The following is an 11,730-nucleotide window of genomic DNA, read 5'->3' as shown; positions in this document are numbered from 1 at the left end:
GAGGCAGTTCTGAAGGCAAAAGGGGGTCCAACCCGTTACTAGCATGGGGTACCTAATAAAGTGGCCGGTGAGTGTAGGGTCCATGTTCAACATAACACCAACATATATATGTCCAGATCTTGCAAAACACCCAGCCAGTATGTTTGAATTTTAGGACAAGACCAGATACAATAAGTGTAGGTGCCCACTGAGATTTTACATTTTCACATGCAGGTGAGAGTTGGGAATTAATTGTATGTCTTTTGTTAGGAGAGATTTGTAAACGGTGTACAACCTAAAATTGCAGCAATCTGGCACGGTTATACACAGATATTTTCTTTGTTTGAGTCCATATCTTAGTCCATTTATCCCCATCAATATCTATACCAAGCTCATCTTGCCATTTTTGCATAACATATTACCCTGTTTATGAAGTCCGGAATCGGCAGACATTTAAAAAAGTCATGCCTGGGGACATCATACTTTTTTCAAAGTTGTGCAAATGATAGCATGGATGCACCCTGAAACGAATCACGCGTCCTCTTTATCCCTCGAGACGTCCAAGTATTGTTCCCCCCATCTATCATGCCTGGTAAGAAGTTAGTATTGCCCTGAATTGGAGCCAATGGGGATGTTAGTTCATACCTCCCTTCAAGCTTTTGTGTAATAAACCATATTATAGGGTTGCTTTTACAATGGCTCCTTAAGTCCTTAAAAGCCAAAAGGCCTGATAGGGAGCATGAGGTCTGTGATCTTTCTAAACTCAGCAAATCAGAGGTGGGATCCTCCTTGACCCAGTTTACTATAAATCTGAAATGGGATGCTATCTGATACCATCTAATGTTGGGAAGATCTAGACCTCCCTTTGAACTAGGGAGTTGCAGTTTAGCTACTTTAGCCTGGGCTTTCTCTAATTCCAAATGAAGTCACTCAGGTAGCCATTAAGCAGCTTCAGTACCTTGCCTGACAAAAGTAGAGGGATCATCCGTAAGGGGTATAAAAATCTTGGCAAGATATTTATTTTAACAATAGAAACTCAACCAAGCAATGATAAAGGGAGTGAGGTCCATCTGTCTTGGTCCTTCTTTACGGAGTCTAGGAGGGGTTAAAATTAGCCTTAAACATTTCATGAAACAAAGGTCACAAAGGTTCTATCTCTGAGGCTTCCCATTGGCATAGCCAAAGATTTTGAGAAATTCATTTTGTAACCCAAGAAACATCCAAACAGAGTGATTACATCAACAAGTCGTGGCAAAGAAGTTTCAGGGTCCAGCACATAAAGCAGAACATCCTCAGCGTAAAGAGAAATTTTATGTTGGATCCCACCCACGGTTATGCCAACTATTTCAGAGTCTTGCCTTATGGCTTCAGCGAGAGGCTCTATTGCAAGGGCAAAAAGGGCGAGGTTAAGGGGGCAGCCCTAATGTGTTGAGCAATGAAGTGGGAAGCTGTCAGATCTACAGCCATTGGTGAAGACTGCTGCCATGGAGTTTTTATATAATAATTTGACCCATCTAATAAAATTGTCTCCCAGATTAAATTGATATAAGACAGGTAACAGGTATGACCATTCAACACGGTCAAAGCGTTTTCTGCATCCAATAAAATGACCATGCTATCAACTTCAACTTGAGACAAAAGCAAGTCTCAATCTGCAGCATCGTAGCCTCTGCTTCATCCAAGCGGTCATTAGCCTTCTTCAGCTTGGTAGCATGAGACAGGACGGTTTTAGCCAGAGGGTTGAGTTTGTTGTCAATAGCCACCCTTAGTTTAGTGGTCATCAAATCCAGCGCTTTAGCAAGTCCGGGTTCAAGTTCTGCCTCCTCACTGTCTTCACCATACTCGCTGCCATGTTGGGCTAGCTCCGTATTGACGGTTGGCTGTCGCGGCTTAATCTTTCCCTTTGGCATTGTTTGGTGTTGTTTTGTCCAGAAGTGTTCAATAGTCATACTACTGCACTGGCATTATAAGAAGACACATAGTTTAAGAGAGAATGCTAAATATATAGAGGCCGATTGTCTCCTAGGCCACCATCACGTGACCCCTATCTGCAATTTTTGACTGTGGAAAGTGCTGCTATTTTGTGTCCACTGCTACCTATAGTAGCTACATGGCTAATGGCAATAACCAATGGGATCTGGGCTGCCATTGTTGTTAAATTCTCTCCTATTCTGGGTCGCTTTACTGCTGAAACATGTCTGATTGGGTAGTGTTGTTGTTAAAGTTATTTGTAAAAAACTGTAATTTTCCCAACAAGTCTGCTGTGACAAAGGCCTTTTAAAGTTTTCCTAGGTTTCTTTTCTTCAAAACGGTTGCAGAAAAGTCAACCTCGAAATTAAGCTTGCAACCAACTAACTGGAAATGCTTGAAACTGATCAGCCTGATTGTTTATGTAGAGAACAACTCAGTTTTTTTTTTATTTTCTAGGACACAGCCTTGCCTTTCTTTTTAAAGATCCAGTTGATCGTTTTTTTTTTTATCTGTCAACAAAACCATGTTGGCTTGAGCCTTTTCAGTATATTAGTAATAGATGACTAAATGTGCGTAAGACAGAGGTCAGTTTAGCCAGAAGTATTTGTTTTTAATACATTTTTTTTAAAGCTAAAGAGATTGTTAACATAAAAAAATCTGCTCTTGGGATTTAAGTCATAATCAATGATTTTCTTTCAACTTTCGGTTATTTTTAAGCAATTAATCATTGTGCCGCAATGTAAGGTATTAATCGATGTGATTTTTACAAAATCCACGCACGCACATACTCAAGCATGCACACACGCAGGAAGTTGCTGAAAAATGAAAAAAACTCTAAAACATGAGAAACCATTGTGTTACATTAATGCAAAAATTCTTGTTCACAGCAGTCTTTCTTTGGCACATCTTTATTTCATCTCTCTGTTTCTTCCTCTCATTGTCTCACTTTTTGTTTTCCTTATTCTTTGTCTTTTGTTTCTTTTTTTCATCCTCACACCTCCTCTCTCTCTCTCTCTCTCTCTCTCTCTCTCTCTCTCTCTCTCTCTCTTCCTCTCTTCTCTGGTTTTCTCTGAAGCATTGCCAACAGCCAGACTGTGATCTAGGATCTGTTTCTGCCACCCACACAGACTGCTCTGCTTTTATATGCAAATTAATTAATAAAAACAACTCATCATCACTTAAGCAGTTTGGTGCAGATGGAGAAAGAAGAGGAGAGGGCGGGCTACAGTAACCCTGAACTATATCTGTATGTGTTGGCATGAGAGTGTGTAAGCTTTGTCTCAGCATGCTTTTCAATATAGTTACGTCATCGTACTGCACTGTTTGGATGATTTGGATGACACTGGCTGTTAGTAACTGTTAGTAACTGGATATGGTCAGCGTTAATACTATACTATGAGGTATACAGTAAGATTTATTTGGATTAAATTACAGACAGTTAAAATGGACATAGCATCAGTGACGTCCCTTATTTTTACCGCCGCTTTGATGTTTCAAGTTTGGAAATTTGGGGGGAAAAAATAAGTTTGGCAATTTTCTCGTCGCCTTTTTTGAAATCCGTCATCGTCCCCAGCTCCACCCTCCAGCCAGTAAAACCCTTACCATATTAAAAAATTTGAGTAACAAAAAAATAAGATAAGTCATAAAGCCACCGAACTGACTGCAATGTCAGCTACGCAGTAGTCTACATCCACAACGGTCCACTTCTGGGATTGCTTCGGTGCTCCCGGAACACCCGGCGGATGTCATTCTTTTCATCCGGATGTTACCTTCCGCTTTCTTTGTGTTGTAATGGATATGAGCCCTATGGTTAACTGCTCCTCAGATCTCTGCAGGACTATCTGTTTAATCTGAGTTTTCTTTTGCATGACTAGAACTACTTTTGAACGTGCGTAAGTTCGTTGCTGAGGCTATTTTGCAGCGGCACCGTGGCTCTGCCCAGTGCCACCCAAGATGTTTGTGATTGGTTTAAAGAAATGAAAATAAACCAGAGCACTTTTTTTCCATCCAAGAATGCTGTGGCAATCCAGGCCTAGCAATGCGAGACTAGTTACACAGCAATGTCTAACATCTAACACCAACGTTAGCTGACGTTAGCTTATACTAGCCAATGTAAGCTTCTGCTCATACCAGACCAAGTGAGGTTGTAACTGCAAACACCTTGAGTATATTGAACCAAAGGAAAGATGTGTTTAATTGCAAGTTAATTAAACTTGTTATTTGTGAGGGGAGTAATGTATTCGTTCTTTCAAAAGTTACAAAGTCTTTCCTTAATGGAACAAAAACACGTTTATACTGAGTTAGAATTTTAGAAAGGCATTGTTGTATCAATAATCAAACTCAAATGTTCCCATTTCAGACATTCTAGCATTTCAATTCTGAAATATTTCTGCAGAAAAATATTTGTATTCTCAAAACCAAATCTATGGCTTTCAAAAAGCCTTATGCACACATGGACTGCTGCAAAATAATTTGGATTTGTTTGTGAGACCAGTGAAGGGTGAGGTAGAGAGAGCACAGTGTTGTTTTTTATGCCCAGCTTGCAGTACTTTGTTGCCAGTGGAGTTCATCTACATGCACACCATGTCTATTGCCCATGCAGCGTGAGCCCATTGTTCCGCCATGAGTGAATTACTTGGTGTTAGTGTGTATCGGTATACGGTTCAGACATTTCTTCAGTGTCATTGGAATCCACAAGACTTCACAGTGCTTCTTGGAAACCCTCTGTGATGAGCCTAGTGATTGGCCCAAAAATGTCAAAAGAGAGCAAGCACAGTCACCCTGGAGGAAAACTTTGCTGATTTTGAACCTTATTTGCCTATGTTAGTCATACGGATGACCTGTCTGCTGTGTTCTTAGTGCTCGCTGATGTTCTGTGTTCCTACAGCCAGCCATGGCAGCCTACTTAACTTCTGCCATGCAGTGACACTAAAACAGCCTACGATGCGGAGATTGTAGGCTAACAAGCCATCATCTTCCATCCACATTCCGTTGACTCCCATCAAGTTTGGCGCTACTTTGACAGCAAATAACTTAACATCTGAAACATTTAAAGACTCTATTTCTCCATAGTTTATTAAACAAAGGCTTTATTACCTTATACCTCACGTTATGGTGGTGGCGCTCAACACATGAGTGAGGGAAACTTATTGCTCACTACGGTATCGCAGATTTGCAGTATTATGGTATTGTGTATTGCAAGGTACACTGTGATTCCCACCACTTATGTATACCAGCATTTGCTTTTTTAAATCTATGTGTAAAACAAATGCAAATATAGAAAAGTACCATAGAGCTTGCTACGGTTACAAAAACGTAAAATAGAGCCTTCTTTAATGGATGCAACCATGTCACAAAACATAACTCCGGGTCATTCAGTTGATATTCTTGTAGAACACTGTGGAATTATATTATGGTTTAAACCATCACTCAGCCTCCATAATTCTTGTTTTAGTAGTCTGTTTTAGTATGCTCTGTGTAACTATTTCACTTTACTGTAGCAAGTGCCCTCCGCAAGAGAACAAATGAAGGTGTTGTAGGTCTACCCGGCGGACAGTTTTCAGTTGAGATGTTAACCATCTTTCTGTCTCTATCAGCAGATAGCCAGACACTTCTATCTCCTCAGTGCTAATATCTATTCAACCTCTGTTCATCCTTTTTCACCTGGGTCGCACTAGTCCTCGTTATCTTTCTGCTCTTTATCATTCTGCACCCACTGCCTCTGTATTCCTTTCACTCTTCCCTCCTACCCTCCAGCCGCTCTTCTCTTTATCTCCAGCCCATCTGTGCCTGTTTAGTGCTATGTCGACATCTCCGCCAGCATCAAAGTCGTAAGAGTAGGAAGTTTAAAGAAACAGTAGTGATGGTGGGGGGTGGGGGGCTAAAAGACATAACAGAATACTTACGGGGCAAAGAAAATGAATTCACATCTCTTCTGTGCTGCTTTCACTACCACAGGCAACGCAAGCAGTCGTTTGATGCCTTAACAGTCAAGGAGGGAGGGAGAAGGATGGAAATGGAGCAAGATGAAAATGGCAAAAAAAACTTTCTTCTGTTGAGAAAAGACTCAGTCAGTGTTAGTTTCCACCCCGAGGTGGTGTATAGAGCATAGTAATGGGAGAGGAAGGCAGTTAGAAAGTAAAGAAGGGTAGTCAATTTGATGTAGCCTCTTTCATTTTTCTCTGGCTGTTTCTAGATGCTAAGAGGTGCTTGGTTGTTTTTTTTTTATCAGCAGTCCAAAATGGGACTCCTGGACAGCAGAGATGGTTAAAAGTCTCTGAGCTATAGTCCAAGCCTCAAGTCTCCTGTGGTTTTAGTGAGTGTTGTATTACCTGCTGCGTTCCATCCTGGCTGCTTAGAACACTGCATAGCTATGAACAATAATATCTAGCCGGAGATAGTCGGCGTTTACTCGAGGTCGAGTCTGAAGTCTTTTGAGGACGAGTCTCAAATCAAGTCTGAAGTCACTGTGTGTGTGACTTAATTGTCACTCCGGTCTGAGTCTCAAACTCAAGTCCCAATCTCTCTCTTTCAGTACTGTTGCAGATTAGCATTCCATTTGCCATTTCCATGCCTCATTTTAAGCTTCTGAAAACAACAAATGTAGCCATACACACTCTACTGCTAAAACTCTTTATCCTGGTTCCACATCCCTGAATTGACGCCCACACATCCAATACGTTTTTTGTGTGTGATTGTAATACTACTAATGAAGTAATAGCCACATAAGATTGGATTAATTGTTCTTCTGTTTGAACTTAATGGTAATATAGGTTGATTCATGCTAAAGTGTTGAGTCCTGTGGTCAGGGACCTTCCAAGCAGCCGTTGGCTTAAGTACAGAGGCCCTAAGAGCTCAACACACTGCAAATACAGAAAACGTGCAAAAAGACTTGACTTAGCAAATTGACAAAACGTCTTCACCAATTTGACAACACATGCGCAGAAACAACTCTGCTCAGCCAAATACAGAAACACACTCCTAAGTAGTTATTAGGAGCCACTAGAAAGGGATTCAATTAACCGTTTCTGCTGCTGCTGTCAGTGTCAATTCTAACAGGCATTTTCCACATAGAGCAACTCTGTTGCGTTCTGGCTATGTTCCGTTTTTGTCCCATCCTCCGCCACGTGCCATACCACACCAGGAGCGTCTCAGACGCGGAGCATCTTTTACCCGACTCGCAGATTTTATTGGGCCTCATTCACCAATATCTTCCTAAGTTATTAAATCATTAAATATGTTCTTAAGAAAGGCCCTAAAAAAGTCTATGTCTGATTCATGACGTGTTCTTAAACAGCAGAATTGTTCGCAGATGTGTTCTTAGAATTATGAATTCCAATGTCTCTGTAAATTTAAAGCTTGTGCCCGTTGCTCCTATTTTGCAAAGGTAAATGTCCCGTTAGTAAAAATAGAAGGGTTTGAGATGGCAGGGCCGTGTCGTGTGCACACTTAGAGAAATGCCCAAAAGACGTGGCAAGGACGGGGGAGGCCTCGACTCCAAAAGAAAGAAAAACTTTAGTAATTCTGAAGTGGAAGTACTGTTACAAGAAGTTAAAGAAGAATGAGACATCATATTTAGTAGAGTCCGCAGTGAATACAAAGAAGCAAATAAAACCGATGCATGGAATGCAGTTACTCATGCAGTGAATGCTGTATCCAAAGAAGGGTGCAGAACTGATAAAGTAGAAAATAAATGGTTTGATCTGAAATCTGCGGCAACAAAGAGATTTCAAAACATAGAAGATACTCTTGGCGTATTAATAGCATAATCAGTCACTTATTATTGGGTGGCAGGGTTCCCCGTTAACATAATTGAGGTGAATTGAAGTTTATTTATAAATACACAGTCATACACAATGGCAATTCAAAGTGCTTTACAAATGAGCAGTATAATTATGTGTAAAGTAATGAAAATAATTAGTTACAAAATGTAGAAACGTTTAATCAAATTAGAACTGAGGAAAAAGGTATAGCAATGTTTGGATCAATCAGAGGGTTAACAGATTTTAAACAAAGAACTGATTTTAAACAAGGGATACATGGGTCAACATGTGCCTGAGGCACAAGTCCAATTGTGGCCTTCACGTAATTCCAAAGCCTAGAAGGCTTTCGGAGACAAAGGATCAGGCCTGTGGTAAATTCCAAAGCCTTTTTCACCAATCTACTACAGGGAAAAGGTTCAAAATGGCCGAAAGCCTAAAAACTACAGATCTTCACACCCTCAACAACGCTGATTTTTTCCCATTGGTTCCTGGAACCTTAATGCACCACACTCCACCGCCAGGTGGAGGAGGAATATAAGCTCCAGAGCGCCCAAAACGTTGTCTTTCCACCACTGCTCCAACGGCTACAGGTCAGCACACAGACAAGTTTGCGTTGTGCTTTAAATAGTTCCTTTCCCGGAAAAGTTGATTATTTCGGTGCTCTGGAGGACACTATTGGATCCTGTAAAACATGTTTTCAAATCTGCCGAAAAAAACAGATTGTCTCTAGAAGAAAATCAGAAGAAGAAAATCTGAAAATCGTCCCTAACTTCACGTTGGGCCAGAATCCTGAATGGACCAGAGGAGTGTTTATTCCTCGAAATCAAGACTCCAAATGTTCCTTTTTCTTTCTCTCTGTGTTTATTCTTTCTCCTCATGCTAACCTAGCGCAGACAAAAAAACACAGACACACACACACACACACACACACACACACACACACACACACACACACACACACACACACACACACACACACAGCAACAACAAAAAAACAACGCGGAAGGCTTACGAATTACAGTGCTTAGCTTTTTTTTAGCGTTTGGACGAATGGTTAATGAGAAAAGGCTGGAACATTTTTGACTGAAAGTAACTATAGCCAGCAAAATAATGTTAGCCTGTTTCAAGATTAATTCGGTGCATTTGATTGACAGACTGATAATAAACAAAAGCCAAACAATAGGTTAATAGATATGTATTGGGGTGGCAGTAGCTCAGTCCGTAGTGAGTTGGGTTGGGAACTGGAGGGTCACAGGTTCTAGTCCCCGTACGGACCAAAGTAGGGTGGTGGACTGGTAGCTGGTGAGGTGCCAGTTCACATCTTGGGCACTGCCAAGGTGCTCTTGAGCAAGGCACCGGACCCCAACTGCTCGGGGCGCCTTTCCGTGGGCAGCCCCCTCACTCTGAGATCTCTCCATTAGTGCATTTATAGTTCCTGAGTATGTGTGTGTAATTGAGGCCTGTGTGTAATGTGTGTAAAAATAACCTCTTATTAAATCCTCTTGTGGGTTTAATAAAGTTTAATAAAAAAAATTAACATTTGAATTAAACAAACACAATGTCAAAATAATCCCCCAAAAACTGAATTTGTTTTACCTAATTGCCTAACGCCACCCATAAACAGAATGTTGAGTTCAATAACTTAATTGGCCAAAACCCATGGTAAAAAACGTGTGCATCACTTTTTAGTGTCCCCCTAAAAACGTTTGCTGTGCCTGCTTGCAGAACGCTTCTGTATTTGGTGGTGTTATGTCTGTTTGCAGATATGTGTTGAAATTGGTGAAGATTGTTTGTTAATTTGCTTATATTTTGTCTATTTACATGTTTGCCTAATTTGCATTTGTTGAGCTCTCAGGGCCACCGTATTTATAAGACACCTGTGAACAAAAGCAAATTAAGTCAACAAAATACAAAAATCCTAACCTATTCAAGGCAACAGTATTTAACCATCTGTGGGACGTGTAGTTCTATGTATGTATACGTAGTATACATTTAATGGTATCTCTGAAGCGCTAAATAAAGCTACAGTTTGTTTTTTGTAGCACTTGTCATCTGTTTTACGAGTGTCCAGGCCATCAGAGTTGTTTGGAAGAAAAAAAGGAAGGCAAAGAGACGCTCCCCATCTAATAAAACCAACTTGCCATAGTTGTTCTGCATTTGATGAAAGGGGGGCTGCTGGTTTCTTGTTTTGAATCATTGGTTTGGAAAGTTTAATTTTCCAATTGTCCACCAGTGTGTGGATTTTGTTTTGTCATGAAATTATAATTTAAAATGTTTGGGACAGTAAATCCATTTTTTCAGAATTTCCATCCATACTGATACTGTTGTATCTCCTCACACGTTTCACCCCCATAGTAGACTGCAAAATTATACAAATGTTCAGTTTTTACATGACCTGATTACTTTTACAACTTTTTGGACTAATCAATCTGTTCATGTGAGGTGGGGACAGGCAGTAAGCGGAGACAAGACACAAATCTTGAGGGAGGTAGTTGAAGCTGTGGTGCAGAAAGGCAGCGACGAGCCAGATGGCAAAGAATAAACAAGGAAGTGATAAAGACAGGGCCAGGATTGTTTAGCTCAATCTGTTAACTGACATGTCTTGTTACAGACGGGACAGATTTTAGTTCTGTGGTGAAGCAGCTGATGGTATATTTGTCAGATTAGATTGTTTTGCATTTTGAAGACGGAGTGGAAATGGCAGTAATTATTGTACAAAGTGTGTGCTCATTTTTTGATGATGGCGTCCATAGATAGATTTTGTGTGCACCAAGCTGTAGAAGGCGTAAGCCAGGCTTTTCATCGTTAAAAAACAACACGTACTTGGTTTGAATTCTCTTGAGTCTTGTGAACATAAAAGAAGCAATATGCTATGTATGCAAATGTGGTATTGATAATTATGTTTTCTTGACTTTTTCTTATCTTTATCTGCCTCATATCTGCAACTATTCTACTCCCTTTCTGTGTTTCTCAGTCCATCTGGTACTGTGAAAACCTTTCAGTGGAGAAAGGCTTATGGTGCTTGGCTGTCTTACATCTGATAGCGGCAGTAAATAAAAATGTTTTTTAACTTATCCAATGATGTGAAAAATGTGGTCATTTTTAAGCTCTATATCTGCTGTATTATTCAACAAAGACAAACAATAAATCATCACATAGGATGACCAACTAGGCTTGTAACATTTTTTACAAAATTGTCAAATCGCAATTGTTTTTAATGTAATCGCCTTTTTTTTGTTTGATTGCCATTAATTGCTCACATTAGCTAAGTTCTTAATGGGAATAACTGTTGATGGTAATTATCAATTTTATGTTAATTTAAGCAAAAATACAATGTTTTAACAATAATACAGAGCCGTGGTTAACTTCATAGGTTGTTATCTGTGTTTTTACATTATCAGGGTCAGATGACAGTGTTGCAACCAAAAGAAGTATACTGGGATTTAATAAATATTTTAAATTTTACCTAAAGAGACTATTATATTGTTTATCTCAATTATTTTTGAGAAAATTAATTGTATGTTTGTAACTTTTGGAATTGTTACAGCTCTGCGACCAACACAATGTTGGCTTGATTGAACATACTGTGACAACTTGTAGTCACCTGTTCGCTAGTACTGTTCTTTCCTTTAGGGCAGGCCTGTGTGCTATGATGGAATTGAAGGAACTTGTTTTGGTGTACGTTCAAAAGTTTTAGTTGTACAACAGAAGGTTTAGATTGGACAGATAGTCTAGCTAGCTGTCTGGATTTACCCTGCAGAGATCTGGGGAGCAGTTAACCGCAGTCTATAGAGGTCAACCAATTAGTAGTAAATGAAAACAACTTTAGTTAAATGCTTTTATTATTCTTATTATTATTACACAATACACAGTAAAATATATAAGGATATCATGATTCTCCAAGTCCTTGAGAGAGAGAGAGAGAGAGAGAGAGAGAGAGATATATATATACACTCACCGGCCACTTTATTAGGTACCCCATGCTAGTAACGGGTTGGACCCCCTTTTGCCTTCAGAA

The 11,730-nt window shown here is 39.9% G+C and overlaps 1 protein-coding gene and 1 long non-coding RNA gene across 5 annotated transcripts in view; one reads left to right on the top strand and one right to left on the bottom strand.

The window, feature by feature from the left end:
- smap1 (small ArfGAP 1) overlaps positions 1-11,730 on the top strand; it is a 154,270-nt gene that overhangs the window by 45,618 nt on the left and 96,922 nt on the right. The gene's annotated exons all lie outside the window — the stretch shown is intronic.
- LOC117960411 lies at positions 2,013-6,469 on the bottom strand. Its single transcript, XR_004660142.1, has 3 exons — positions 6,362-6,469; positions 2,946-2,950; positions 2,013-2,023 (listed from the first exon to the last, which is right to left on the bottom strand). It is a non-coding gene; the product is annotated as an uncharacterized LOC117960411 (long non-coding RNA).

This window comes from Etheostoma cragini, chromosome 17 (genome assembly GCF_013103735.1).
Source record: "Etheostoma cragini isolate CJK2018 chromosome 17, CSU_Ecrag_1.0, whole genome shotgun sequence".
Taxonomy (NCBI): Eukaryota; Metazoa; Chordata; class Actinopteri; order Perciformes; family Percidae; genus Etheostoma; species Etheostoma cragini.
Note: the sequence above shows the minus strand (reverse complement) of the source record. Positions and strands in the feature narration are given on the sequence as shown.